Raw genomic sequence first — 21591 nt, forward strand, 5'->3', positions numbered from 1 at the left:
ATTATCATTTGTATTCTTCTGCTTATAGTTTCCTTTTGATGGAAATTTTCCTTGACTCTTCCTTGACCAACCCAGTGGCCCCTTCCTCTGGGTTCCTGTCATTTTGTACCTATTTCCCTCTACCACATTTGGACTCTTAATTAACTTGTTTACTCACCTATCTGCCCTGCTAGACTGTGATCTCCTCAAGGCAGGAATTTTGCTTTATTCATTTTCAAGGACAATACTAGGTACAGTGTCAGGGTTCAGGGAATATATTTCAAATAAACAACAGTGAGAAGATGGACTTTGTAATTCGTGGACAATAGCATGTGTGAAAACCCAGAGTTCTGAGAGAGAGCCTGGCCAGTATGGGACCTGCTGGCAGAGAAAAATGGCTGGCAATAGAGGTGAGCAGACACGGTGGGGTGGGGGGCCGGGGATTGAAGAGAAGAATTACAAGAGATGGTGCTGGTGAGGTAGTCAGGCCGCGAAGGCCAAGTGATGCCATGGATTCTACCTCAACATCAGTGGGGTCCCGTGGAGGTGCTGGAAGCAGAAGAGCCAGTCACAGGATTGGGTCGTGTCAGAAAGGTCGCTCTGTGTGAAAAGTGGAGAAAGGATGCGGGAGGGCGGAGCAGGCCACAGCAGAGGCAGGGAGCCCCCTTTGGAGTCTATCATGGTGGCCCAGGCAAGAGACGATGGGGTCCTGGGTCAGGAACAGTCCTGGGATGGGGTTGCAGGGAGGTGGAAAGGAAAGAGTGCATTCCCAGTGGCCAGTAGATGCTGGCGCTCCTCATAAGGTTGAAAAAATACCTTTCCCCCTTTAATACCAGTTCAGTTCAGTTCAGTCGCTCAGTCGTGTCCAACTCTTTGCGAACCCATGGACTGCAGCACGCCAGGCTTCCCTGTCCATCACCAACTCCCGGAGCATACTCAAACTCACAGCCATTGAGTCGGTGATGACATCCAACCATCTCATCCTCTGTCATCCCCTTCTCCTCCCACCCTCAATCTTTCCCAGCATCAGGGTCTCTACAAATGAGTCAATTCTTCGTATCAGGTGGCCAAAGTATTGGAGTTTCAGCTTCAGCATCAGTCCTTCCAATGAACATTCAGGACTGATTTCCCTTAGGATGGATTGGTTGGATCTCTTTGCAGTCCAAGGGATTCTCAAGAGTCTTGTCCAACGCCACAGTTCAAAAGCATCAAACCTTCACCACTCAACTTTCTTAATAGTCCAACTCTCACATCCATACATGACTACTGGAAAAACCATAGCTTTGACTAGACACACCTTTGTTGGCAAACTAATATCTCTGCTTTTTAATATGCTGTCTAGGTTCGTCATCACTTTTCTTCCAAGGAGTAAGCAACTTTTCATATCATGGCTTTAGTCACCATCTGCAGTGATTTTGGAACCCCAAATAATAAAGTCTGTCACTGTTTCCACTGATTCCCCATCTATTTGCCATGAAGTGATGGGACCAGATGCCATGATCTTAGTTTGCTGAATGCTAAGTTTTAAGTCAACTTTTTCACTCTCCTCTTTTACTTTCATCAAGAGGCTCTTTAGTTGTACTTCACTTTCTGCCATAAGTGTGGTGTCATCCGCATATCTGAGGTTATTGATATTTCTCCCAGCAATCTTGATTCCAGCTTCTGCTTCATCCAGTCCGGCGTTTCTCATGATGTACTCTGCATATAAGTTAAATAAGCAGGGTGACAATATACAGCCTTGACATACTCCTTTCCCAATTTTGAACCAGTCTGTTGTTCCATGTCCAGTTCTAATTGTTGCTTCTTGACCTGCGTACAGCTTTCTCAAGAGGCAGGTCACGTGGTCTGGTATTCCCATCTCTTTCAGAATTTTCCACAGTTTGTTGTGATCCACACAGTAAAAGACTTTGTCATAGTCAATAAAGCAGAAGTAGATGTTTTTCTGGAACTCTCTTGCTTTTTTGATGATCCAACAGATGTTGGCAATTTGATCTCTGGTTCCTCTGCCTTTTCTAAAACCAGCTTGAACATCTGAAAGTTCATGGTTCACGTATTGCTGAAGCCTGGCTTGGAGAATTTTGAGCATGACTTTACTAGCATGTGAGATGAGTGTAATTGTGTGGTAGTTTAAGCATTCTTTGGCACTGCCTTTCTTTGGGATTGGAATGAAAACTGACCTTTTCCAGTCCTGTGGCCACTGCTGAGTTTTCCAAATTTGCTGGCATATTGAGTCCAGCACTTTCACAGCATTATCATCTAGGATTTGAAATAACTCAACTGGAATTCTATTACCTCCACTAGCTTTGTTCAGAGTGATGCTTTCTAAGGCCCACTTGACTTCACATTCCAGGATGTCTAACTCTAGGTGAGTGATCACACCATCGTGGTTATCTGGGTCATGAAGATCTTTTTTTGTACAGTTTTTCTGTGTATTCTTGCCACTTCTTAATATCTTCTGCTTTTGTTAGGTCCATACCATTTCTGTCTTTTATTGAGCCCATCTTTGCATGAAATGTTCCCTTGGTATCTCTAATTTTCTTGAAGAGATCTCTAGTCTTTCCCATTGTATTGTTTTCCTCTATTTCTTTGCCTTGATCATTGAGGAAGGCTTTCTTATCTCTTCTTGCTATTCTTGGGAGCTCTGCACTCAAATGGGAATATCTTTCCTCCTTTGCCTTTCACTTCTCTTCTTTTCACAGCTATTTGTAAGGCCTCCTCAGACAACCATTTTGCCTTTTTGCATTTCTTTTTCTTAGGGATGGTCTTGATCACTGCCTCCTGTATAGTGTTCATGAACCTCTGTCAATAGTTCTTCAGGCATTCTGTCTATCAGATCTAATCTCTTGAATCTATTTGTCACTACCACTCTATAATCTTAAGGGATTTGGTTTAGGTCATACCTGAATCATCTACTGGTTTTCCCAACTTTCTTCAATTTATGTCTGAATTTGGCAATAAGGAGTCACGATCTGAGCCACAGTCAGTTCCCGGTCTTGTTTTTGCTGACTTATAAAGCTTCTCCATCTTTGGCTGAAAAGAATATAATCAGTCTGATTTTGGTGTTGACCATCTGCTGATGTCCATGTGTAGAGTCTTCTCTTGTGTTGGTGGAAGAGGGTGTTTGCTATGACCAGTGCATTCTCTTGGCAAAACTCTGTTAGCCTTTGCCCTGCTTCATTCTGTACTCCAAGGCCAAATTTGCCTGTTACTCCAGGTATTTCTTGACTTCCTACTTTTGTATTCCAGTTCCCTATAATGAAAAGGACATCTTTTTTGGGTGTTAGTTCTAGAAGGTCTTGTAGGTCTTCATAGAACCATTCAACTTCAGCTTCTTCAGCGTTACTGGTTGAGGCATAGACTTGGATTACCGTGCTATTGAATGGTTTGTCTTGGAAACGAAAAGAGATCATTCTGTTGTTTTTGAGATTGCATCCAAGTACTGCATTTTGGACTCTCTTGTTGACCATGATGGCTACTCCATTTCTTCTAAGGGATTCCTGCCCACAGTAGTAGATATAATGGTCATTTGAGTTAAGTTCACCCATTCCAGTCCATTTTAGTTAGCTATTTTCTAAAATGTCAATGTTCACTCTTGCCATTTCCTGTTTGACCACTTCCAATTTGCCTTGATTCATGGACCTCACATTCCAGGTTCCTATGCAATATTGCTCTTTACAGCATCAGACTTTACTTCCATCACCAGTCACATAATACCATTTAAGAATCCCAAATAGCTATTTCGAATACCACTTGTAATGAGGCTTATTTTCTCACCTGTTTCAGAAGGAAAACCATGGGAAATGAAAGACCTCTGAATCTAGTTTGCTCTGAGACACTCTGTCTAAAAATACTAGAATAGATTAGAGAACTTCTCAACGGTTCCAAGTATTCTTATACCTAGGTCACTGATCTGCTCACTGCTGAGAAGAAAGAAGCCAAAGGAGAACATATATGCTATACCTTGGTATCCCCAAGTGACCTCCACTTGCTCTGATCCTTCCCATATAAGACGGACTCTAGCCATCCTGACCTTTCCCCTAACATAGTTACTGATACTACTCCTTTTATCAAAGCTAGATCAACAAAAAAGAAGCAGCATTTCATAAATCCCCTGGGAAAAGTTTTAGCCTACAATGAACACAGCCTTTCCTTCTCTAAGCGTTTAAGAGAGTGATGTGTACCTTAAGCGCAGGTGAGAGCCATATGTGTTATGTGCCCACAGAGCTTCTCCATTTTTCTGTCCCTTAAAACAATCACCAGGCAGTCTGATCCTGCAAGGCCTGTGCTCTGTCCATACATGTGCCCCTGTGGGTTTCCATCTGGCTGTGTGCTTTGGAGGAGAAGTCAGTTAGGAAAGAGGACAAAAGGTCAGTAGAAGGGCTGAGTTTATGAAGCCCAAGTCAGCAACATGAACACACAGGCTCAGTCAAGGGACCAGTTTATTCCTTGGAGGAAGAGCTGGGTTAATTTCATTCTTTGCTGAGACTCTGAGTGCCCTGGAGCCTAGTTACAAGCCTTGTGAAAAATGCCCACGTGTTGTCCACAGCTTTGCTCCTTCTGCAAGTTTAGCTTAGTAGACTAGAGGGAATGCCCTTTGCTCCACAGAGGTGGTACTAGATCTAAAGCTTGAAATTTTATAAGAAAAGTTGTCATGGTCTACAAAGCATTTTGTATATATTATCATGTATCTACTCCCTATAGATCTTGTGGCAAGGTTATTAGGAAATCCATCTAGCAGATGAAAAGGTTGAGACTTAGAGAAGAGGTTGAATATATTTCCAAAGGTCACATAGCAATTAGGTGATTGACAAGGAATCAAGCTTAGAGTTACTCAAAATCAAATATTTCATCAATACCTAACATGATCACTCAAGTTCTCAGGCACTGTGATCAAATACAATGGTCATCAAAGAGATAAGGAATTTTCCTTCATGAAGCTTATAGCCCAATTGTGGAGACACTCATTCAATACAGAAGTACTAAAAAAAATGATAAATAAGAATAAGAGGTATGAAAGAAAAACAGGGTATTAGGAGAAAATGTAGCAAGGATGAAATCTCAATGTGGTGTGTGGTGGTGGGGAGGGATGTGTGTATCACTGAAGACCTACTATAATATTTGAGTCCTGAGAAACAGGAGGGAGCAGTTGGGAAAAGAGCAGGGATGAGTGGTTTCAGTAGGAGGTGGCGCCTGTATAAAGACCCTTAGGCGGGACAGACTCAGTGATCTGAAGATCTGAAAAAGGCTGAGTGTGTCAAGCTGAAATGGAGTGTGCCAGGAAGACAGGGATGTTAAGATCAGATTATTGTTTGGCTTGGATGGATCATGGAGAGCATTTAGCCATGGGTTTTATTCTAAATATGATGAGAAACCATTTGGGGAATTTGAAGCAGGGAACTTGACTTGGTTTTGCATATTAAGGTGATTATTCTGAATCCTCAATCAGTGTTAGGTTGTAGGGGACAAGAGTAGAAGCAGAGATACCAGTTAGGAGGAGAATATCGCAACAATCCAGGGGAAAGGTAAAGGCCCTGTATCTTGAAATCCTGGAATTTTTGGCCACAGTACGTTTTGTAGTTGTAATTCTAGAGACTTGGCTGACAGTTGAGAAGGGGTGTCATTTACAATATTTTTAATCACCCTTGAGTTTTCTCTACTTACTAGGTGTCGAGGGACAACAGAACTCTTGACACATTCAAGGATCAGCAAAGATTGCAGCCACACAGTTCTAGGATTAAGAAAACCATCTCTTCATGATCTAAGAGGCTGCATAAAATGCCGCTCAGGTGACAACTGGAAAGGAAACTGACCACCAGAACTTTTGCTGACTGATTCCTTATCCACTAACAACACACTGTCATTTTCACTAGCTTTATGACAATGAGCAAGTTACTTAACCTCCTGAACCTAAATTACATTATCTGTGAAAGAAGGATAAAAGTAGTGCTTTTCTCAAAGAATCATTGTAAAATGACATTAGATTTAGATTTAGATCTATATGAATATTAAATGAGATAATGCATGTAAAACATTTAACACAGTGCCTAACAGAATAAGCATTCTCTTTTCAATAAATAATAGCTATCATAATGATTAATAATGATACTTTTATAGTATAAATAGAATAAAATTAGGTACCAACATTACTTCCATGGAATAATTAATTTCTGTCCCCAGGCAAAGTATTGACATATGTAGCTTAAGTTATGAAGCATTACATTTCCCATCACGCCAAACTATTTTAAAATGCTTTGAAATTCTTGGATGAAAGAAATCATAAAACATAAAATATTATTATTCCAAAGAGAAAGTTTATTCTACAGAGCGAGACTTTCCCTAATGACTATAAGCCATCTTTAGAGTAGCCTGTTTTATTATCAAACTGAACAGTCGGCAGTTTTGAACACAGTTACTGATTCTGCTTTAAAAACCAAACATTAATTGGATTTCCAAATGCCATTTGAACTACAGAGAGAGACACAATTCTCCTTTTGCCTCTAAAACCTACTTCCTTTCAGCATAGCATGGGAGTTTGACGTCTCTGATAAGTCTCCTGATGACTTCAGGTAAGTTTGGAACTAAAGCATTAACTTCTCAGTGGAGGAAGAATGTATCAAATATCAAATGCACAGGCTGTCATTTATCTCTTTCTTATTCTGCTGAAATGACTGCCCTTTGAAAAATCTGTCTGATGAGAGAGTACAGTAGGGGAAATTCCTGCAAATATCATTCTTTCTAAATCTCAGTGGTCTAAACTTAATTCAGTGAAAACTCAGAAGTTTTTATACTTCCGTGAACTCTGGTGTGTAACCTGTATGGCTCTTTGACCCACCTGTCTCAGCTTCTAGGGAGACTTTTATTCAAGGATTTATAGATCAAAGAGCCAAAAGTAATCAAGAAAGGAGCCCAGCTTCTAAACTGCATCTCTTTTTTAAAAAAGGTTATAAGGATCCAACTTATAACTTAGAGACACTACTCATCTCCCCTTTTTTCTCCCCGAGTCTCTTGCACCCTGTATTACTCTGATTGCCTAGTCACCAACAGCCTCTCTGCTCATAAAATGCTTCTTCATCTCATTTAGCTTTTTGTCTTCCCTCACTTTTTAGAGTAACTTGGTTTCTCTCTGCCTTCTTTCCTATAACCTCCAATTTGTGATCTTTCTCTTTGCCCATTATCCAGTTCTGTATTATGGATATCAAAGGATTCCATTGACAGAGGCCAATTCTCCATGGGGAACAACAATGCTCCATCCTAATAAGGGCATGATATTTGATCCTGTGATCTGCTGATATTGTACTCGAATATAGTGCACTGTGGGTGTGGGGCTTAGATTGTTAAGTTCCTTGCAGATTGTATTCAGTCCCAGTTTGGACACAGCCCTCTTGTCGTCCATGGTGAGGAACTGGAATGGGACAGGGAAGAAAGAGGAGGGGGAAACAGGAGTGAAACAGACTGTGTCAATCCCAGTGGAAGCTTTGAAGTATAGAAAATGGAGATGTGCTGAGGAAGGAAAAACTGGAGAGGAAAGGAAGAAGTAGGGGAGAAAAACATGATGAAGATTGTAGAGGATTCTGGGAGTAAGGCAAGAAGGGGAGGAGAGAAGAACTCAGATGCAAAGAGAGGGAGGGACCCTTCCAGAAAATACACAATGCGCAACCTCATTGCTTCTGACAGTAGTCACTTGATTCATGACCCAGGGAACTGAAAGCGTGACAGCAGTGTGGCTGACATGCCGGGAGCAGTTTCTGATGGGAGAAGAGACTGTGATAAAAAATGCTTCTTGGCTGTGAATCGTTGAATCAGCCTCCTAGGAATATGGCCCCAGAAAATGAGCAGGATGCCAGACTTCTCTGTTATCCACACCCATTTGATTATGCTTTGGAAACATGCCAAGATCTCTGCCCCAACTCCTGAGACATGCAACTCCAGAATACCTGCTTCTATATACTATATTAGTATACTAGACTGAGTTTACTTAGACATTGTTTCTCATTCCAAAGGTGGTCAAGACTCTGCAACCAATATTTTTGAATGGACCGCCTACCCTTTTTTCTTTGAGGTTGGAAGAAACTTTGGAGATTTTACTAAAAAATTTCCTCTTCAGGAATTCCCTGGCAGTTCAGCAGTTAGGACTCCATGCTTTCACTGCCGGGCCTCAGGTCTGATCCTTGGTCAGAGAACTAAGATCCCACAAGTTGCGCAGCACAGTCAGAAAAGATGTTTTTTTCTCTCCTTTCACAAGTGAGAAAATGAGGGACAGAATGATAACATTTTTTAAAAATTGACTTCGACTTCTGTGGCTTCATCCATAGTTTCACATCTCTTGAAGAGGCAGAAATGAATCCTCGGGGTCGATTAAAAGGAAAGGACTAAGGGTGAGTACCAGAGGGCAGAGTACTTCCATTTCAACCTCCAGAGCAATGCATTGATAAGGACAAATGGGGCAGACCCATTTTACAGATGAGGAAACTGAGTTCAGACTGTTGGATATGCACAGATGGTAAGGAGAGAGACTTCCTTCTTCAGATACTATATGCCAGGTGAAATGTGGATGTCACCCTAACAGGCTGCTTCCTCCTTACTTGTGTGAATGGTTTTCTTCACCCGAGTTCCAATCTCTGCAGTGCTGCCAGTGTTGAATAGTTCAAAGTGGAGCTATTTGACTCTTGAATGCTTAGTTTTAATATTGACCACACAGAGGCCTTCACAGTATGCACCAAGTGAAAGTCACTCAGTCGTGTCCGACTCTGTGGCCCCATGGACTATACGGTCCATGGAATTCTCCAGGCCAGAATACTGGGATGGGTAGCCTATCCCTTCTCCAGGGGATCTTCCCAACTCAAGGATCAAACCCAGGTCTCCTGCATTGCAGGCGGATTCCTTACCAGCTGAGCCACAAAGGAAGCCCAAAGTGAAACTGAAAGTCACTCAGTCATGTCCGACTCTTTGTGACCCCATGGACTATGCAGTCCATGGAATTCTCCAGCCTAGAATACTGGAGTAGACACCATAAAGAGAGTCACTCAAAGGCAAATTGCACAGTAGAGGGGCCCTTCAAGAGGCAGGGAGAGGGTGTGGGTAGAATGCTGAGAAGGAAAAGAATCTGCTTCCGACTGACTGCTGCTTCATACCTTCCCAGGGTGATCCTTTGAGGCCCACTTTAGTAAGGGCATCAGAAGAAAGGTGGTACAGTGTGGTGGTACCATACATTGCCCTGCTGCTGGCCGATTGATAACCAAACAGGCCATGGCACATAGCATCCTTCTCCCGCCTAAACTCCTGCCAAAGATCCCTCTTTAGCATGTACAGCCTAAATACCCCAAACATTATGTCTGAACTCCAGGAAGCGTCAACAGGGGTCTGGTGTGCATCTCCTCTGATACCATTTTCTGCACATGTGATAGGGTGAAGCCTTATAGTACAGAAACATGCCCAGTATCTCTCTTAGCATCACCCTTCACCATGGGAGAGAATGCAGTCTTCCGCCACTCAGTTTTTTCTCTCTCCCTCTGCACACTCAGGGGACCAGCCAGGGCCCTTAACTTTACCATCAATTGTTCCAAAGATACCCAGTGTGGCCTTTCAGTATTCCCCTTTCCTGACTCCCTGATTGGCTTGCTTCTTCCCAAACTCCCTACTTTCTGCTGCAAGTTATTACCCCTTCTTCCTTTCTAAAATCATTAGGTCAAAATTCACTTTCTTTAGTGGACATGCACAAATGAGGAAAACTTGTCAACATTTTCTTCTGCCCTCGCTAAACACAGTTTCACGACAGCTCAGCACTGGCAGCAGGAAGAGCCTCAGAGAAGGACCCTCATCCAATAAACCTGGGCTGCGTGTTTTTGGATCACATGCTGTGAAGTGATTTATTGTTTGAAGTGATGAAAAACGGTGTTCAGAGACTCGGGAGAATTTCAGTCTGCAGGGGATGCCCCCGCAGTCAGAAAACAATCTTCGGAGCCCTTCGGAGCTAGGAAATGTGGGGTTATTTTGGTAGCTGTCAGCAGGAATTGGCTACAGTCTGTATGTTAAATAAATACAAACTGCCTATTTAATTATTGAACAACAAGAACAAACGTCCCACTGTTGGCAAGTGAAAAAGAGCCAACACTCAAACTATGTAAAATCCCATCTCGTTAGTTCCCATGATGTGATGTGACCTTGCTCACACCCACAGGGCTGCCTTCAAGCCTCCAGGGCATCTTATCTCCATTTTATTGGAGCTTGCTGGAATTGGAGCACAAGTCCCCTTAAGGAGGGAAGGCTGGGGAAAAAGCTCAAGTTAACCCCCAAATGGGCTCCAAGGCAGCCGCTGTGTTGAAATTTCATGTGGTTCTACTGCCTTTTTTTTTTTCTTCTTCTTTCTGCTTTTGCCAAATTGTTGACATCCTTGCCTCCTGGAAACTGCTGAATCTGAGCAACCAGGAGCAGGAAGTCTCTCCTTAATTTAGGAATGACTACAGCAAGAATTCAAACTCGTTATTTTTGAGAAAATACCTGTGATATTATGATGATTTTACTATTTGCTTAAGAACACCCTCAAGGTTAATCAAATAACCACGCTGAGCTAACTAGAATTTGTGTGACCTGAAGCGGTAAACACTAGGAGTTTATTCTACACTTAACCTATGCACCCTTTTATTTTACTGTCTGTGTGTACATGTGCAAATATAAATAAAACTTGCTTTGTGTTGTATATCATTTAAAAATGTTGAAATCTTGAAGAAAACTGATGAGCATTTAATCGGAAAAAATGGCTATTTATAGTCAAGATGAATAGGCTTGCTGACATGAATCTATTAATTTAAAGTGAAGAAGGAGAGAAGGGAACAGACCATATCGAAACTAGGTGAGCTCTGGGTGCCAGAACTTGTGCTTCTTGCTAGAACTTCTTGCAACTTTAAAGGGCAGCAAACAAGGGCCTGCTTGCAAATTTCCCTTTCTATGTTACGTTCCATTCTTAGTGTTTAGAAAATTGACAGGACTTCAACCTCATTTTCCATGAAGTCCTACCTTTTGATTTGGGGTGTTGGAGAAGACTCTTGAGAGTCCCCTTGGACTTCAAGGAGATCCAACCAGTCCATCCTGAAGGAGATCAGTCCTGGGTGTTCATTGGAAGGACTGATGTTGAAGCTGAAACTCCAATACTTTGGCCACATGATACGAAGAGCTGACTCATTGGAAAAGACCCTGATGCTGGGAGGGATTGGGGGCAGGAGGAGAAGGGGACGACAGAGGATGATATGGGTGGATGGCATCACCAACTCAATGGACATGGCTTTGGCTGGACTCTGGGAGGCCTGGCGTGCTGTGGTTCATGGGGTCAAAGAGTCAGACACCAAGTGACTGAACTGAACTGGACTGAACTGAAGACTTAGGATTGAGCTTTGCGAAATTGAAACTTTGTGGGGAACCTTCTGCCTTCTCTATGGTGAAACCGCAGTTGTGGTGGTTTTTATGTCCATATCCTCAGTGGACATGGTGTAGAGACTGTAGTTAGTGCCTGTGCATCCCGACATCTCGGCTCAAAGGCCTCTCCCACAGGCTGGGCCAGACCCCTCTTCTTATACGTTCTCAGGACCCCTGTGCTTTTCATTGTAGTATTTGTGCTATGCTGTGCTTAGTTGCTTAGTCATGTCCGACTCTTCTCGACCCCACGGACTGTAGCCTGCCAGGCGCCTGTGTCCATGGGATTCTCCAGGAAAGAATACTGGAGTGGGTTTCCATGCCCTTCTCTTATAATATTTATTCCAGAGTCTATGTATTTAGATTACAATTATTTATGGAATGTCTTCTTCCCAGTTAAATTGCAAGTTCTACGAGAGCTGCAGCCATCCCTGTATCTCTTGGCCTAGTCGAGACAGCAGCTACTCAGGTCCTAGGACCTAGTAATTGTTCAGCAAATGTTTGCTGAATAAATGCTATGTTTCTTTATATAGACATATATGCATATATCACTATACCATCAGTCAGTTCAGTTCAGTCAGTCATGTCCGACTCTTTGCAACCCCATGAATTGCAGCACGCCAGGCCTCCCTGTCCATCATAAACTCCTGGAGTTTACTCAAACTCATGTCCATCGAGTCAGTGATGCCATCCAGCCATCTCATCCTCTGTTGTCCCCTTCTCCTCCTGCCCCCTATCCCTCCCAGCATCAGGGTCTTTTCCAATGAGTCAACTCTTCACATGAGGTGGCCAAAGTATTGGAGTTTCAGCTTCAGCATCAGTCCTTCCAATGAACACCCAGGACTGACCTCCTTTAGGATGGACTGGTTGGATCTCCTTGCAGTCCGAGGGATTCTCAAGAGTCTTCTCCAATACCACAGTTCAAAAGCAGCAATTCTTTGGTGCTCTGCTTTCTTCATAGTCCAACTCTCACATCCATACATGACCACTGGTAAAATCATAGCTTTGACCAGACGGACCTTTGTTGGCAAAGTAATATCTCTGCTTTTCAATATGCTATCTAGGTTGGTCATAACTTTCCTTCCAAGGAGTGAGCGTCTTTTAATTTCATGGCTGCAGTCACCATCTGCAGTTATTTTGGAGCTCCCCCAAAATAAATTCTGACACTGTTTCCACTGTTTCCCCATCTATTTGCCATGAAGTGATGGGACCAGATGCCATGATCTTAGTTTGCTGAATGTTAAGTTTTAAGTCAACTTTTTCACCCTCCTCTTTCACTTTCATCAAGAGGCTCTTTAGTTGTTCTTCACTTTCTGCCATAAGGGTGGTGTCATCTGCATATCTGAGGTTATTGATATTTCTATCAGCAATCTTGATTCCAGCTTGTGCTTCTTCCAGCCCAGCATTTCTCATGATGTACTCTGCATATAAGTTAAATAAACAGGGTGACAATATACAGCCTTGACATACTCCTTTTTCTATTTGGAACCAGTCTGTTGTTCCATGTCCAGTTCTAACTGCTACTTCCTGACCTGCATATAGGTTTCTCAAGAGGCAGGTCAGATGCTCTGGTATTCCCATCTCTTTCAGAATTTTCCACAGTTTATTGTGGTCCACACAGTCAAAGGCTTTGGCATAGTCAATAAAGCAGAAATAGATGTTTTTCTGGAACTCTTTTGCTTTTTCGATGATCCAGTGGATGTTGGCAATTTGATCTCTGGTTCCTCTGCCTTTTCTAAAACCAGCTTGAACATCTGGAAGTTCACAGTTCATGTATTGCTGAAGCCTGGCTTGGAGAATTTTGAGCATTACTTTACTAGCGTGTGAGATGAGTGCAATTGTGTGCTAGTTTGAGCATTCTTTGGGATTGCCTTTCTTTGGGATTGGAATGAAAACTGACCTTTTCCAGTCTTGTGGCCACTGCTGAGTTTTCCAAATTTGCTGGCATATTGAGTGCAGCACTTTCACAGCATCATCTTTCAGGATTTGAAATAGCTCAACTGGAATTCCATCACCTCCACTAGCTTTGGTTGGAGTGATGCTTTCTAAGGCCCACTTGACTTCACATTCCAGGATGTCTGGCTCTAGGTGAATGATCACATCATCGTGATTATCTGGGTCATGAAGATCTTTTCTGTACAGTTTTTCTGTGTATTCTTGCCACCTCTTCTTAATGTCTTCTGCTTCTGCTAGGTCCATACCATTTCTGTCCTTTATTGAGCCCATTTTTGCATGAAATGTTCCCTTGGTATCTCTAATTTTCTTGAAGAGATCTCTAGTCTTTCCCATTCTGTAATTTTCCTCTATTTCTTTGCATTGATTGCTGAGGAAGGCTTTCTTATCTCTCCTTGCTATTCTTTGAAACTCTGCATTCAAATGGGAATATCTTTCCTTTTCTCCTTTGTTTTTCACTTCTCTTCTTTTCACAGCTATTTGTAAGGCCTCCTCAGACAGCCATTTTGCTTTTTTGCATTTCTTTTCCATGGGGATGGTCTTAATCCCTGTCTCCTATACAATGTCATGAACCTCCATCCATAGTTCATCAAGTTCGCTGTCTATCAGATCTGGTCCCTTAAATCTATTTCTCACTTCCACTGTGTAGTCATAAGGGTTTTGATTTAGGTCATACCTGAATGGTCTAGTGGTTTTCCCTACTTTCTTCAATTTAAGTCTGAATTTGGCAATAAGGAGTCCATGATCTGAGCCACAGTCCGTTCCCAGTCTTGTTTTTGCTGACTGTATAGAGCTTTTCCATCTTTGGTTGAAAAGAATATAATCAATTTGATTTAGTGTTGCCCATGTGGTGATATCCATGTGTAGACTCTTCTCTTGTGTTGTTGGAAGAGGGTGTTTACTATGACCAGTGCATTCTCTTGGCAGAACTCTATTAGCTTTTGCCCTGCCTCATTCCATATTCCAAGGCCAAATTTGCCTGTTACTCCAGGTGTTTCTTGACTTCCTACTTTTGCATTCCAGTGCCCTCTAATGAAAAGACATCCTTTTTGGGTGTTAGTTCTAAGAGGTCTTGTAGGTCTTCATAGAACCATTCAACTTCAGCTTCTTCAGCGTTACTGGTTGGGGCATAGGCTTGGAGTACCGTGATATTGAATGGTTTGCCTTGGAAATGAACAAAGATCATTCTGTCATTTTTGAGATTTCATCCAAGTACTGCATTTTGGACTCTCTTGTTGACCATGATGGCTACTCCATTTCTTCTAAGGCATTCCTGCCCACAGTAGTAGATACAATGGTCATCTGAGTTAAATTCAACCATTCCAGTCCATTTTAGTTTGCTGATTCCTAGAATGTTGATGTTCACTCTTGTCATCTCCTGTTTGACCACTTCCAATTTGCCTTGATTCATGGACCTAACATTCCAGGTGCCTATGCAATATTGCTGTTTACAGCATTGGACCTTGCTTCTATCACTAGTCACATCCACAACTGGGTATTGTTTTTGCGTTGGCTCCATCCCTTCATTCTTTCTGGAGTTATTTCTCCACTGATCTCCAGTAGCATATTATGACCTGGGGAGTTCCTCTTTCAGTATCCTATCATGTTGGCTTCTCATACTGTTCATGGGGTTCTCAAGGCAAGAATACTGAAGTGGTTTGCCATTCCCTTCTCCAGTGGACCACATTCTGTCAGACCTCTCCACCATGGCCTGTCTGTCTTGGGTGACCCCACACAGCATGGCTTAGTTTCACTGAGTTAGACAAGACTGTGGTCCATGTGATCAGATTGGCTAGTTACCTTGGATGTGGGGTATCTCTTCACGGCTGCTCCATCAAAGAGCAGCTGCTGCTCCTTACCTTGGATGAGGGGTATCTCCCTATAGGAGATGTAAATACAGTTGTGCCTCAAACAATGTCAATTTTAGGGGTCCCAACCATCCTAAAACCTGTGTATAACTTTTGACTCCCCCAAAACTTAATTACTAATAGTCTACTGTTGACAGGAAGCCTCACCAAAAATATGAAGAGTCAACTAACACATATTTTGTATTTGTTATATACATATATATATATATATATACTGTATTCTTAAAGTAAATTAGAGAAAATAAAATGTTATTAATAGAATCATAGGAAGGGAAAATCCATCTACAGTGCTGTGTTGTCTTTCTGATAGCGTTACAAGATGAATCATCTGTCACTACCCGCATCAGTATTGACTTAAACAGTTCAAAAACACTGTAGATGTCATATGTATTATTAACACCAGACATCAAAGTGGAAAGATAATATGAATAAGAAGTTCATGTCTGTTTACAGGTATCATGATTCACGCATTGATAACAAAGAAGTAGTAGTATGTTTGCTTCATGGCAGCCTGGCCTGTACACTAACAACTGAATCATTATAAAATTTGTATGAGATACAGTGTTACAGTCATATTCATACAGTCATATTTCAATGTACTAAAAACATTGTTACAGTTACCCATGATGATAGGCTAATGTTCACTTTTCTCCAGAGAGAGATGCATATGTACAGTAGTTTAATTATTTGACAGCAAAGTTAAAAAACCATAAGAAAACTAGAACATTATCAATTTTATTTTAACTATCACTCATCTGGTGTCTATATAAGGACAGACTAGTATCTAGATACATATTATGCATTCATGACATAGTTTTTTCTTTCTTTATTTTTTTTGATTCTTCTAGGCTATGCAGTTTGTCTGTGAATTTGTTCAAATTCTTGCAAATCTCCCAAAAATGTTGCAATATATTTATTGAAAGAAAACACATGTACTTGGACTTGCATAGTTCAAAATCATGTTGTTCCCAGGTCAGCTGTGTGTATAATGCAGCGTGTATATTCCTGGGATGTACATATAACTGTGTGCATACCCACACACACATTCAGCGTTTGCTTGATCTGTCTGAGCCTCATTTCCTCATTTGTGAAGTGAAAGCTAGTGTGAGACTCTTTGCAAACCCCAGGTGCTGGACCAACAGAAGGACTCAGAAATGCCTTTCATTTCAGAACCTCTGATAAATACTCCACAAATGCCTTCCACGCTTAAGGGAATACATTTAAGCATCTCTCAGTCAAAGTTTCTCTGTCTGCTCAAGCCAGTCCATCATCCAAATTACTCTAAATTTAGGGTCATTTCCAAATATAGTGCATTTCCTGGACAGTTGCTTCCTTGAAAGACAGCCCTGGCCAGCCTGAAGCGGGGGCTAATGCTTCTCGTCAGCCCGGTTGCATTTCTGCCTCCCTCGTGGCTGCCGTGTGTGAGCTGATTGGGGGCCCATGTGACTGTGTTCACATCCAAGCTCAGGAGAATGAATTTTTCAAGCGTGATTTGCAAGTCACGCCATCACATGCCTCCCGAGTCCAGCTGCGTAGCAGCTGCTGCCTCTCCTGCATCCGTTCATCCACGACTTGGATCAAAAAGCACGAGCACGTTTGCTTGAACTGATCTGGTCTCAGCCCAGCTGTGTGTTCCCCATTGTCATCAGGATGTTTACGGACCTGCTGTTCTGGCTGTTCTTGTTTCATTAACACACTTGGGTCTAAAGAGCGTTTTCCCACATGACCCCGGCCGAAGAGGCAATTTGGCTAGGTTGTCTCTGTTACTGAAATGTCTCCGAGGCATTTGTTTCAGCCCTTCTGATCTAAGTATACACCTGCGTATTTCTACACTGAAAAATAGAACCTGGGCTAGGACTATCGATTTTGTGAAAGGTAGGCCAGGAGTTTCATTTTTGGCCCACCTGTCTTATCGCGTGATTTTCTTATTACTATTTGACAAGAAGGCAATTTCAACCTAGGACAAAACCAGATTAGAGGAAGAAAAGTCATTCTTCCTCCTCTTACTTGGGTTAATGGGGTAAACACAGTTTACCTTCCCAGAAAGTTAGAGTATTCCAAAAACACTGATGCCTGTCACACACCAGCAGGTATTTTATTGGCAGAATCTGTGATGGCAGAAGAATGGGCTTGGGGCAGGGGGCCGGTGGGGAGGGGAGGGTTTGCTGGTGGCATGGAAAGGAGCCTGGTGGGTCAGATCGAGGTTCAAGAGCTGGCTGACCCCCAACTACGAGAACATGTGTGTTAGTCATTCACTCTCTCTGGGACTCCATTTCCTCCTATTAATAACAGGCACCATGTATTATCATGTTAAAACCTATAATTAAAAATCTGCTTTAGAAATACAGATTTCCAGACTCCCCAAAAATCTTGTTTCAGTGTTTAAAGTGGGACCTGCGTCTATATATTTGCAGTACCACAGCCCACGGCCAGTATTTCCCAGGGTCTCCCCTGCAACCACCATGAGCCATCTGACCCAGGACAGTTTATATTGTTAATGAAGTGCTCTTTCCTGATAAAGAGCATGGTTTTGACTTCCCAGAGCTCAAAACATTAAAGGGTGCAGCCCACGCGCCCGTGAGGAGCTGACACTCAGAGATGCACTCAGGCCAGGATCACATGCAGTGGTGAGGACTGGACACATGGCCGGTTGGAATTGGGATGTGCTATAAGTATACAGATTTCAAAGATTTAGTGTGAAAAAAGGAATGTAAACTATCCAGTTAATGATTGTATTGACTACATGTCAACATGCTGGTATTTTGGATATGATGGGTTAAAGAAAATATATTACTCAGGTTAATTTCACCTGTTTCTTTTTTTTTTAATGTGGCTACTATAAAATTAAAAATTCCACCAGTGACCTGCTTGTTTCTATTGGACTGCATTATTAGCAACCATAAGGCAATTTTTTGAGAACCACATGCCCATGTGAAGTGAAGTGAAGTCAAGTCACTCAGTCATGTCCTACTCTTTGCGACCCCATGGACTGTAGCCTACCAGGATCCTCAGTCCATGGGATTTTCCAGGCAAGAATACTGGAGTGGGTTGCCATAACATCTTGCTGTTATTGTTCCGTTGCTAAGTCATCTCCAACTCTTTGTGACCGCATGGACTGTAGCCCGCCAGGCTCCTCTGTCCATGAGATTTCCCAGGTAAGACTTCTAGAATGGGTTGCCATTTCCTCTCTAGGAAATCTTCCTGGACTAGGAATCAAACCCTTATCTCCTGTATTAGCAGGCAGATTCTTTAACACTGAGCTACCAGGGAAGCCCTTGGTGGGTGCCTTATAAAACAATCCAGCTCCCAGCTTCCATTCTGACTCGAGGAATTTACAAGTGAAGGCTTAAGAAGGGATTGAACAGGCAGGAAAGGGGGATACACTGTTTCCTAAGTCAGTAGATGGTCTTCTTACTGCACATCTCCTGCCTGGATCCAGCTCTTTCTAAAAATAGAGAAGCTTTATCCATTCCCATTATAGAGTCAGACTTTCCCACTCTCTCAACCCATTCCTCTCATTCTCCTCTTCACCCCTTGGTAACCTAATATCAGGCTGTGCCCTGGATGGTATGACAAATATTAAATTAGAATAAAAAAATTTCCCAACAATATCCATTATAGGAAAAGGTGTAGTGAAACTGGGACACTTCTATGTTGTTGGCTGTAGCAAAGATTATAACCCCTTGGGAAACCAATGGGACATCATATTTCGAGAGCTGTATAAATGCTCTTAATCTTAGATTCAGTAAAGCCACATCAAAGAATATCTCAGAAAGAAACATTCAACAGAAGCAAGATAAATATATAAAGATATTCAATGCAGCATTATCTATACTACAAAATTAGAAGCCAATTAAAAACCTAATCATTGAGGAAGAGTTAAGAAAATTATGCTGCAACAATTCAATATAATAGTATGCATTCATTCAAATTTATAATTATGAAGACTATATAGAAACACAGAAAAATGTTTACAAGATAATGTTAGATTTTATAAAGTAGAAGATGTAAATTTTATGTAGATTATGATTGTGTTAACAATTATATATGCATATGGAAGAAGATTTAAAAGAAATGTGCAAAATGCAGTCTCAGTTAGAGTTATTAAAACATAAATCAGAGCAGTTTGACCAGGACTACGGAATCCAGAGATGGGCTCCCACAGTGTCCATAAATCAAGTAAAAATATATAATATTTTGTGTGGCTGTGCAAAAATGATTTTTTGAGAAGTAGAAGCGCAATTTTCATTAGGTTCTCAGAAGAATTTAATGATCACTTCCATCCCAAATTAGGAACCAGTGCTTAGTGATCGTACTTTTATTTTATTGTTTTAATAATTAAAAGAAAGTGAGGCATATCCTCTCCAGGGACTACCCCAAGGTAGTGGGGTAGGATTTATAAGTGGGCTTGAGGGAGAATAAGAGCCTTAGATGAGAATGTGTCTAACTCTGGCAGAACATGGGAGGAGAAATAGGAACCTTCAGGAGCCCCCACATTTTCCCGTTTATAACTCTGATCCCACCCTCATCCAGTCTCTCCCATCTCAAAGGTCCCAGTGCTTCTCGCTTTAAGCACCCCTCCCTGCCCCTCCTTCTCCCCTACTCCCTTTTAGTGTTCCAGTCAGGTCTACTTATCCAACTTCAAGTGTTTGTAGCCCCCTAACCTAAGAAACAAGGCTTCCCTGGGCACTCAGTGGTAAAGAATCCACCTGTCAATGCAGGAGACGCAAGTTTGATCCCTGGGTCGGGAAGATCCCCTAGAGAAGGACATGGCAACCCACTCCAGTATTCTTGCCTAGAAAATCCCATGGACAGAGGATGACTGTGGGCTATAGTCCATGGGGTCACAAAGGAGTCAGACACAACTTAGCGACTAAACAACAACAACAATAATCTAAGAAACACTTGCCTGCTAAATGCACTGCAGGGCTAATTCCTTTTGGGGAATCTTTGCCTCTCAACAGGCTCTTTGAATGAACAACACTTTAGCCCAATCATAGAAAGGTATGAGATACTAGGATGGGACCAGAGGCAGTAAGGATACTGGCTGCTCTCCATCCCTCAGACCACATTAGACTGCCTATTTCACCTCCCCACCCCCCACAGCCAAATTCCTCCAGGAATTTGAAGGATTGCTGGCATGTGAGGAACATCATTCCATAATGAACATCATTCCCACTGTCTACTTCTCTCCTGCAGGCCAATGAAAGCACACACTAGTCAGGCCCTTTTTAAAGAACCCCTTAGAGAAAGACAAATACCATACAATGTCACTTAGATGTGGAATCTAAGGTAAAGTGTTAGTCGCTCAGTCATGTCCAACTCTTTGCAACGCCATGGATTGTAGTCAGGCTCCTCTGTACATGAAATTCTCCAGGCAAGAATACTGGAGTAGGTTGCTATTCCCTTCTCCAGGGGATCTTCCTGACCTAGGAACTGAACCCAGGTCTCCTGCATTGCAGGCAGAGTCTTTACCATCTGAGCCCATGACACAAATGAATTTATCTATGAAACATGAACAGACTCACAGACATAGAGAACAGAATTGTGGTTGCCGGGGGAATGGGAGGTGGAAAAGGGAAGGATTGAGAGTTTGGGATTAATAGATGCAAACTACTGATACTATATGTAGAATAGATAAACAATAAGGTCTACTATATAGCACAGGGGAATATATTCGATATCCTGTGATAAACCATAATGGAAAAGAATATATATGTTGTATAACTTTGCTATACAGCAGAAATTAACACAACATTGTAAATCAACTATACTTCAACAATTAAAAAAAACTTTTAAAATAAAAATCCAACAAAGATCTCAGCTTTCAGGCAAGATTCTGATTGTTCTGTCTTGCCCATCTGTCTTGACAGTGTTGGGATTCAGTCATGATCCACCCCACCCACCCTTTCTTAGTCCAAGGCATTGATGGCTTGGGGTTAGCAAGATTTTTCTTTTTCTCAGATGCTCACTCAATCCCCCATACAGTCTCCTGGGCTGCCTGGAGCTGTAGTCTTGGTCTGATTCATCAGAGTGAGGTTTCTTTCATGTTTTCCATTTAGCCTGCTTGCCTGTAAGAGAATAGATGTTCCATAATGGACACCTATAAATGAGCTGAATAAAAAAGACAAAGAAATGAACATTTCTAGAAAAGTAGCCTGGAAACTCTCCCCTTGAAAACCAGTCACCAGCTTTCCCATGTGCTCATTTGTTAATGGCCTCACTTTCCAGCACTTCTTTTCCCTCTGATATTTTAGTGGAAGCTTTTTTTCCTATTCCAGTCTAACATTTACTCCTTCAACTTTTCTGTCAACTTCTTTTTTTTCCCCCTGGAAACCTTTAAGCTAACCAGATCCAGCAGTCATTTTTTCCTCGTGTATGTATA

At 42.0% G+C, this 21591-nt stretch overlaps 1 long non-coding RNA gene across 1 annotated transcript in view; it reads left to right on the forward strand.

The window, feature by feature from the left end:
- LOC110148447 (uncharacterized) overlaps nucleotides 1-9829 on the forward strand; it is a 35126-nt gene extending 25297 nt beyond the window's left edge. The window contains exons 2-3 of the long non-coding RNA XR_002317173.2: nucleotides 8292-8354; nucleotides 9664-9829. This is a non-coding gene — a long non-coding RNA (uncharacterized lncRNA). The remainder of the gene's footprint in view (nucleotides 1-8291; nucleotides 8355-9663) is intronic.
- Nucleotides 9830-21591: the final 11762 nt, after the last annotated feature.

Source organism: Odocoileus virginianus, chromosome 29 (genome assembly GCF_023699985.2).
Source record: "Odocoileus virginianus isolate 20LAN1187 ecotype Illinois chromosome 29, Ovbor_1.2, whole genome shotgun sequence".
NCBI classification, from domain to species: Eukaryota; Metazoa; Chordata; class Mammalia; order Artiodactyla; family Cervidae; genus Odocoileus; species Odocoileus virginianus.